This window comes from Cicer arietinum, chromosome 4 (assembly GCF_000331145.2).
Source record: "Cicer arietinum cultivar CDC Frontier isolate Library 1 chromosome 4, Cicar.CDCFrontier_v2.0, whole genome shotgun sequence".
Taxonomy (NCBI): Eukaryota; Viridiplantae; Streptophyta; class Magnoliopsida; order Fabales; family Fabaceae; genus Cicer; species Cicer arietinum.
The window spans coordinates 42,100,173-42,109,700 of NC_021163.2; the positions used below are offsets into that span (position 1 = coordinate 42,100,173).

Sequence of the window (9,528 nt, forward strand, 5' to 3'; positions counted from 1 at the left end):
GTGAAAACTGGGTGGAAGAAAAAGTCAATTTTCTTTGAATTGTCATATTGGAAGTCATTGTATATAAGACATTTCATCGATGTGATGCATATTGAAAAAAATGTATTTGATAGTGTTATTGGTACGTTACTCAATGTTCCAGAAAAGTCTAAAGATGACATCAATGCAAGATTGGACTTGGTCGATATGGGAATAAGAAATGAATTGGGTCCCGTAAAGAAAGGAAATCGCACATATCTACCTCCAGCCGCTCATACTCTATCTGGAAAGGAAAAAATTGTTTTATGTAAATTTCTACACGAAGTTAAAGTTCCAGAAGAATACTCTTCAAACATTAAAAATTTGGTTTGTATGAAAGACCTTAAGTTAAAAGGTTTGAAGATCCATGATTGTCATATTCTAATGGAGCATTTGCTACCAATAGGTATACGTTCCATTTTACCTGAAAAAGTTCGACGAGCCTTAACTAGATTATGTTTCTTCTTCAGGGAAATTTGTAGTAAAGTGATCGATCCTCAGAAATTACCGACATTGCAGAGGGAAATTGTTGTTACTTTGTGTGAGCTTGAAATGTATTTCCCACCATCGTTTTTTGATATAATGGTTCACCTTACTGTTCATCTGGTTAAGGAGACACAACTTTGTGGGCCAGCTTATATGAGATGGATGTATCCAATAGAACGATATATGAAAATATTAAAAGAGTACGTAAAAAGTAGAAGTGGACTAGAAGGTTGTATTGCTGAACGGTACATTGTTGAAGAAGCTGCTGAATTTTGTACTGAATATCTATCCAATGTTGAATCCATAGGACTTCCCATGTCTCGTCATTCAGGAAGAATATCAGGAGAAGGGATAATTGGAAGGAGAATAATGACTATATCAAGGATAGAATGGGAGCAGGCAGAATTGTATGGTCTGCACAATGATGATGAGGTTCAACCGTATGTTACAATACACATGGATCAGTTATCTCATTTGAACATGAATAGGAATCAAAATTGGATAACTCGAGAGCACAATCGAAGTTTTATAACATGGTTAAATAATCACATAAAGTCAAAATTTGATATAGACCCCGGATCAATTTCAAATAGATTGAGGTGGCTAGCAAATGGTCCGAGTTTACATGTCTTTTCTTACACTGGTTATGTTATTAACGGCTACACATTTTATACCAAAGAACAAGATGATCGGACCACTATGAAAAATAGCGGAGTCACTCTCGTAGCTGAAGTGATGCATGTCTCAAGTGCAAAAGACAAAAACCCAATATATGCAAATCTATCATATTTTGGGGTTATCGAGCGCTTATGGGAGTTAGACTACACAATGTTTCGTGTCCCGTATTTGGTTGCAAGTGGGTCGATAATATTAATGGTGTTCGGATTGATGAGTCAGGATTCTTGCTTGTCAATTTTAATAGGGTGAGATACAAAGACGAGCCTTTTATTTTAGCGTCGCAAGCTCAACAAGTTTTATGTTACTGATCCTGCTGATGATAAATTGTCTGTTGTCCTATCGACCAATAAAATAAGTGATGATAACAATAATGATGAAGATGTTGGTAATGATCTTTTATTTGCAACATCACAACCACATGAAATTGATTCAACTGATGATGGTTTATATCTTAGAGATGACCATGATGAGGGAATTTAGATTAATCCATCGTTTCGTATCGTTAATAATGGAAAAACAAATGTGAATCCCACCAGGAAAAGAAGAAGGGCATCTTAAAGTACATGTTTAATTGTTTTATATAAGCAGCCATGTATTTGATTTTCTGCTTATATTTATTTTCTGCTTATATTTAGCTTGATCTTAGTGTTTTATACTAAGTTCATGTAATTTAATACAAACTAGTAATTTATATGAACTGAACTGAATATAAATAGTCATTTACATGAACTGAACTGAAAAAGAATAATACAAATATAGGTAATTTACATGAACTAAACTGAATATAAACTAAGGAGGTCACAAAGCTTTGTTTTAACAATGCATATATTGAATGCACATTTTACAACGCTTATTTGAAAAAGCCCTGTAAAATGTGCATTATAATGCATATATTGAGTGCACATTTTACAGCGCTTATTTGAAAAAGCGCTGTAAAATATGCATAACAAGCGCACGCAATATATCTACATATTTTATAGCGCTTTTTTATTTTAAAAAACGATGTTGTATCTTTTTACAGCGCTCGATTCTACAACATTTTTTTTAAAAGCGTTGTAAATGACTTAAAAAAAGCGCTGTAAAGTCCTATTTTTCGCGTAGTGTTACCTTTCAATATATTATCTTGTGGTGTGGTGGAGGTAGATGACGACTGATTGCTGCTCTAATTTCTTTTCTGATGCAATGTCAACAAATTTTCCTTATTTAAATAACTAATATTAGTCGACACTGGTGTACTTCCATTGTGAAAATAGGATAAATGTTGGAAGAAACATTTCCATCATCAATAATTTTCAATATGGTACTAAACCAAAAAGTTAACTTATACTCATGTTTTAGAATAGACACAATACTCTTGTAAGTCCTTTCCGAACTTATAAATCAACGTTCTATGCATGGTTGCATGCATTCTAATAGCCTATAAAAAAATTGCCAATTAATAATTTAAATTCAAAACATATGTGAATTTTACTAAAATAAAAAATTTGCATACATCAAATTTAATAACAAAATTTAAAAACCAATAATTACATACATTTTAGTGCATCAGAATCATGTCAAGCGAGAATGGATGAATTTGGTAAATTGACAATTGAATGGAAATAGGAAATTATTTAGTGGATGCTAACAATCAAAGGCCTTGCAAGAATATATATGTCACCTATTTTAAAATTGAGAAATTATTATATATTAGAAAATTAAATCAAAATTTAAGAGTAAAGATGGGACTTTATTGCAATTCAAATTCAAATCAAACATCAAACTCGAAAGGATTGTCAAAAAATTCAAACATTAAAACTAAAGAACATTCATTTATTAGTGTTGATAACCGAAAATCGGAATAGCAAAAAAACATAACAAAATATTCAAGACAAAATCAAAATTTAAATCAAAATTAGAATCTATCAAACTAATTCAACAAAATAATAGTCATTCTCAACAAATACCAGGCGAGGGAGAATCGTTCTTTTCAGTCATCTTATAAATATTGATAATAAATATTAAATGTTGTTAATGAATATTTAGTGATTAAATATAATATATACAATGTTGGTTAAAATATATTAAAATAATTAAATACCTTTTTTTCAAAGCTATTGTAGTTGAGAACTTATGATTGAATATCAACTTGGTTGAGTAAATAGAATTCTGAATCGTGGGAGTACCATCAGTAAAGATGTTTCTTGTGAGAATTTATACACAATAAGTAGTAATAAAATTGAATGATTTTTAACATTAAAAATATAAAATATTAATTGTAATTAATATAAGGGTAATTTATTTATTGTAAAGGTTTGTATGTCTTAGAAATATGACATAGTTTGGAGTTTGACAAACTCAAAAATAGTAGCAAATTACCTTGTCATAGTTTTACTTTTGCTAGCATCACAATGACAATCATATTTTCGGTCTTACCAGCAGCCACGAAGGAATTAAGTTCGTCGACGTATTGATCAAATAACGTAACCTTAAACTTGAATTTGAAAAAATATATACTAAAAATATATATATATATAACTTATAGACATATATATAATATATAATTAAAATAATATAGTTGATATATATATATATATATATATATTAAAAAAATGCGCTAGAAAATATATGTAATTAATATTATTCAAATAATATAGATATATTGTATATGGTTATTTAGAAAAAAGAAAATAAACATTGTTTAAAGATTAACAAATTATATATACATAGTATATGAATGCTTACCCATCATAGTCAATTGCTATGGCATCCATTTTGGTCTTTGATACCATATTTTTTGAAACAAATTTTAGTATCCTCAACTCAACCCGAGACATATATACGCAAATGTCGAGATAAAAGTGTGTTGCATGGTAACTCTCAACATTTGAAGTGCTACCTCCAAGTCACCTAAGAATTCCCCACTCGAATACCTCCAAGGTCTAACAATCTTGTCTTTAGGCTCAACAGGAGATCGCCACGATCAGACTCATTCAGTTGTACTTCCCCAGAATCACTAAGTTTTTCATGCCCTACCTATATGATGACAAAATAATATTCACTTGATAAATTCTTAATATTTATTTTCTCCCCTCGTTGGCATATGGTACTCCATTAAGACCGTCATCTCAAATCCAAATTGGAATTATATTATTTCAACAACTATGTGGTTACTACAATATTCTCATCACAAATTCATAACATCACTACCATCAATAATACTTCATCACATAAACTTATCACAAATTTATAACATCACAATTATTAATCATACATCATCATCTTCACACTTCACATAAAATTATCACAACACATTCTTCTTTTATTATCACATCACATAAACTAATCTAATCAAATATATACATAAAATTCATTCGAACTCAATATCACAATAATATCAAATACCATACATTTAGAGAAATTAAATCAATCAACACCATACAAATATTTCTATTATATATTTTAATCTCACAATTTCCATATTTGTACATTAATTAATTTAACCTTCAAAGGCTAATGTTGTACCTAGCGAGTCTTGGATGAATCGTTAGAAAGTACGGTTTTCTCGTTCATCTCACAATATATTGTACTCATTAATTCAAACGTTCTCTCACCCCTTACCTTATTTCGACGCTTTCACACACAAATACGATTCCATGAGCAAACAACATTTATTATTTGACTATTTTTTCTTCAATCGATCTAACTCGACAATTTATGGGTAAATGTCAAAAATAAATTATGAGAAGACACTCTAAAAACTAACTTCGAAATTCGGTCAAAGAAACTTACTATAAATAAGAAAACCAATCAGTGGATAATATAATCATTTTTCACACATTCGTTTTGGAGTTGGTTTCACTCAAATAAGACTTACGGTGAAGAAGAACGGTGCAAAATAATAAACTCCGCAAAGGGAGAAGTTGAGTATTTTAGAGAGAAATTAGAATGGTTAAAAATAAGAGAAAATGTGGTTAATTGAGTTACTAATTGTATGAAACAACATACTGAAATTTGAATAAAAATGGAAGAAAAAAAAATTAAGACAGTTATAAATCATTGGTATCAATTTTCTTCTTGTTTTTTGTTTTTTTTCTCTGCTAAAACTCCCGTCTATTTCTCCTACGTTTCCTTTTTCTTGTTTTCAATCATTTTTTATTATTAATTAGGTTTTAGCTTTCTATACGGGTTTAATCCATAAAATATATTTTACTTCTTTTTTATTTATTTATTTTTTAAAATAAACAATTATCAAAATTATTTTTTTAAATACAATTTAATTACTAATATTTCAAAGTTAATATTTTATAAAATAAAGTAAATAATCTTTAAACTACATTAATAACCAAAATTCTCAAATTCCAAACAATCAGTATAATAATACTTATTTTTACAAATACTCAAATTAAAATATTACCATTATTAGAGAATAGTCAAAAGTATAAAATAATAATTAATTATAACATATATTAATTACTAAATCATAATAAATATATATATAATCACAATGTCATAACAAGTATATAAAAATAAAGAAAATCAAAATATAATATCACTACTATCCCAAATAATTGTTTATAAAATAAATAACTAAAATAGAAAATAGTTATAAATAATTGAAATATAGCCATGTAGTCAAACGCACAGAAAAATATTACATTAATAGCGGATGTGTATATACACGTAAAATCGCATACAATCTTATTCTTTAAAATATTATACTAAAATACTATTATTTTTAGAAAAATATATAAAATAATAAAATAAAATATTAATTATTTATATCATTCATTTAATATAATATGTATCAAACTAGCACATCATAGAAAACAACCATATAATAAAATCAGTTACAAAATTTATGAACATATATTCTAAAATAATTTTAACATCAAATTAATTATTTAAAATCATATTTCATTAATAAAATAACTTATTATAAAATTTGAGGTGTTACAGTACCACACGAACATTCAGACTCAACGATTCTTTTGTTGGGTTAATTTCAGATATGCTATTATTTTTTCTAGTAGGAGTCATGGCTAGAATTGATATGAATTTTGTTTTTATCTTTGGTAGGACTTCTCCGTAATATATAGAAAAAGTATACGACATTTAGATTAAGACGACCATTACAAAGATTAGAATTGATTATTACAATTAATTTTTTGAAATTGTCATTTTAAAAAATTTCCAAAAAAATTATGTCAATATAAAAGGAAATAGTTCAAAACTTAATTTGTGTCATTAAAAATCTTTGAAAATTATTATTTTAGTCATATTTATGGAAAATAATTAGTCATTTGTTACTATATGCCAAATTAATTTTCCTAATTATGACTTTATTGGTCCAAATTGATTTTATTCGTCTCTTATAACTTTTTGTAATAAGAGTTAATAGAATTTGATTGACCTGATGTTATTAATGTGTGGTCAATTTTATGGCAATATTATTATCAATTATCAATTAATAATAATTGATTGATGATAGTCAATTAATAGAAATCAAATTTTCAATATTTTGAATTTTCACCACTAAAAATTTTCAAAATTAAATAAAATGATAAAAACTACTATCTTTTTAATAAGATATTGCGAGATGGAGAAAGAAAATACCGAGATAATTTCGTAAAGCATATAGCTTGTGGTTAAATTATATAACTTTTACCATATATATACCATCATTTATATAAAATAATACGTTGATTTTACGAAATTATTATTATAAAAACTGTATGTCATATATCATCATTTATCTAGTTGTAACAATTAGTTTTTGATTCAAATTATTATTATAATAAAAATTATATATCATATATCATCATTTATATAACTATTAAATGTTTATTGGTTTAAATTGATTTTATTTGTCTATTATAATTATTCTAAATATTACTTTATTTGTTAAAATTGACTTTTTATCTGTCTAAAAATTTTAACATTTAGTATTTGTAAGACATTTATGAAAAATAATTAGTTAATAGAATTGTTACCTAAATTGATTTTTGTAACTAAGACTTTGTCCAAATTAATTTTATTTGTCTGTTATAAATTATGTTAACCTATCATCACTAAATGTAAGAAATCATTAAATAGCAAGTGATATGATGCGATGCCACGTATACTATTTACCATTTTGCAAGACTTGTTTGTTGGATTTAATTCAAATTGATTTGTAATTAGTTAGTTAGAATATAGTTAGATGTTAGTTAGAATTATATGGTTAGAAGTTGGTTAAGTTTGTTGTAACTGAATCAGCAAGGCCTGCCTCTATAAAAGCCTTAACAGGCCAAGATCAATCTAATGCAGAACTGAATCATTCTCCAGACTGGGAAGATTGATCTTCGTTTTTCTGACTTTCAGTTTTCTCTCTCTTTTCTTCTCAATTTCAATTCCTCTCAAATATACAATATGTTCCAACAATTGGCATCAAGAGTTTGGGTTCTAAACCTTGGGAAACACGAGTGCAAGTGTGAGGGGAAATCAAAATTGGGAAACACAAAGTGTGAGTGAAAGAAGACATGAACAGAGGAGGATTTCCATCAAATTTGCCAATTCTGGATGGGAAGAACTGGGAGAGGTGGTCTGCATCAATGAGATCGTTGCTGGGAGTTCAAGAAGTGTTTGAGATTGTTCAAGATGGCTGTGAACAACTTGGTGCGAATCCAACAGAAAGATAGCAAACAACTTTCAAAGATTGCAAGAGAAGAGATTGCAAGGCATTATTTTACATCCAGCAAAGTGTGGATTCAAACAATTTTGAAAGGATCTCAAATGTATCTACATCAAAAGAGGCATGGGATATCTTGGTGAAGTATTACACGGGTGATGAAAAAACAAAGAAAGTGAAGCTCCAAATGCTAAGAAGGCAATACGAATTATTGTAGATGGAAGAAGATGAAGCTGTGGCAGATTACTTCAATCGTGTGCATGTTGTTGTTAATCAGAAGAGGACAAATGGTGAATCATTAACTAAAGTGGTGATTATTGAAAATATCCTTAGAACATTAACACAAAGGTACGATCACATAGTGGTGGCAATTGAAGAATCAAAGGATCTTGATAAGATGAAGATGGAGGATTTACAAGGCTCTCTTGAAGCTCATGAACTGAGAGTAAGAGAAAGGTGTGCAGCAACCTCAACATCTCAAGTGCAGGCCTTGCATGCCCAAGTTAGCAAGAAGACCAGTCAAAGTGATATGAAACACAAGAAAGGCAAAGGTAAATTCAAGTGGTACAGGAAATATGATTCTGATGAAGAAACTGATGATTCTGATGAAGGGGCTGGAAGTTCAAGAAATCAGAACATAAGTGATAACATCAGCAAGAATTTGAATGGAAAAAAGAAATTCAACAAAAAAAGGAATTCAATGCTACAATTGTCAAAAATGGAGGCATTTTGCAAATGAATGCAAATCCAAGAAAGTCTAAAGAGATGATGATGAAGCTCAAATGACAGCTGAGGATTCAGATTCAGATGGTGTGTTATTGATGGCCACCACAAACGGAGAATATTCTTCATTTTTAGACAAAGTGTCGTTGATGGCAACTACAAACCGAGAACGTTTTGGAAAAAGTGTTAAAAACAAAGAACGTTTTTCGTCCCAGTTTTGGTTTCTTGATACTGGTTGTTCAAATCACATGACTGGCCATAAAGATTGGTTTGTAAGCATTGATGAGAAGGTAAAAAGAGAGATCAGATTTGCAGATAATAGCAACGTAACTGCAGAAGGAGTAGGAAACATGTTGATTCAAATGAGAGATTGGCAAGCAATATTTCATATGTGATGTGTTGTATGTGCCAAGAATGAAGAACAATATGCTAAGTCTTGGACAATTGCTTGAAAAGGGATATTCAATGAAGATGAAGCATTTGATAGTGCAAATAAGTTTGTATTGAAGGCACCATTGTCCAGAAATAGAACCTTCAAAACACCATTGGCAATTGGATCTTCAATAATGAAGGAGGTTGAAGGATTGGATGAGATGTTAAATCCAAGTGAAAGTGATGTTAGTACCCCCAATTGTTCAACCTCGCACAACTTGTAAAACTACAACTCAAAGGAAAACATTCAACCGCAGAGTAAGAGCAAGAGCTGTTGTAGGCGATGTTCAGCAAGAAAACAAAGATGTTAATGTTCCAATCACTCTTAATATTGTGCCAAGAAGCATGAGAAGGGTTCCTGCAGTTTCTACTCGCAGAAAGAAGGAAGTATTTGGGCTGGATGATGTTAATGATGATGGTAAGAGTGAGGTCCCAAGAAAGCCATTAGATGTAGCTAGGACTCATGTTGCAGCTCCTAGCAGTACGGCAAGAGTTGTTGTCTATTCAGTTTGCAATAACACTGATTTGTAGCAGCTGGATGG

At 29.5% G+C, this 9,528-nt stretch overlaps 1 pseudogene; it reads right to left on the reverse strand.

Moving 5' to 3' along the window:
- The window catches only part of LOC140920064 (uncharacterized), a 9,435-nt pseudogene extending 5,147 nt beyond the window's left edge, over nucleotides 1–4,288 (reverse strand).
- Nucleotides 4,289–9,528: the final 5,240 nt, after the last annotated feature.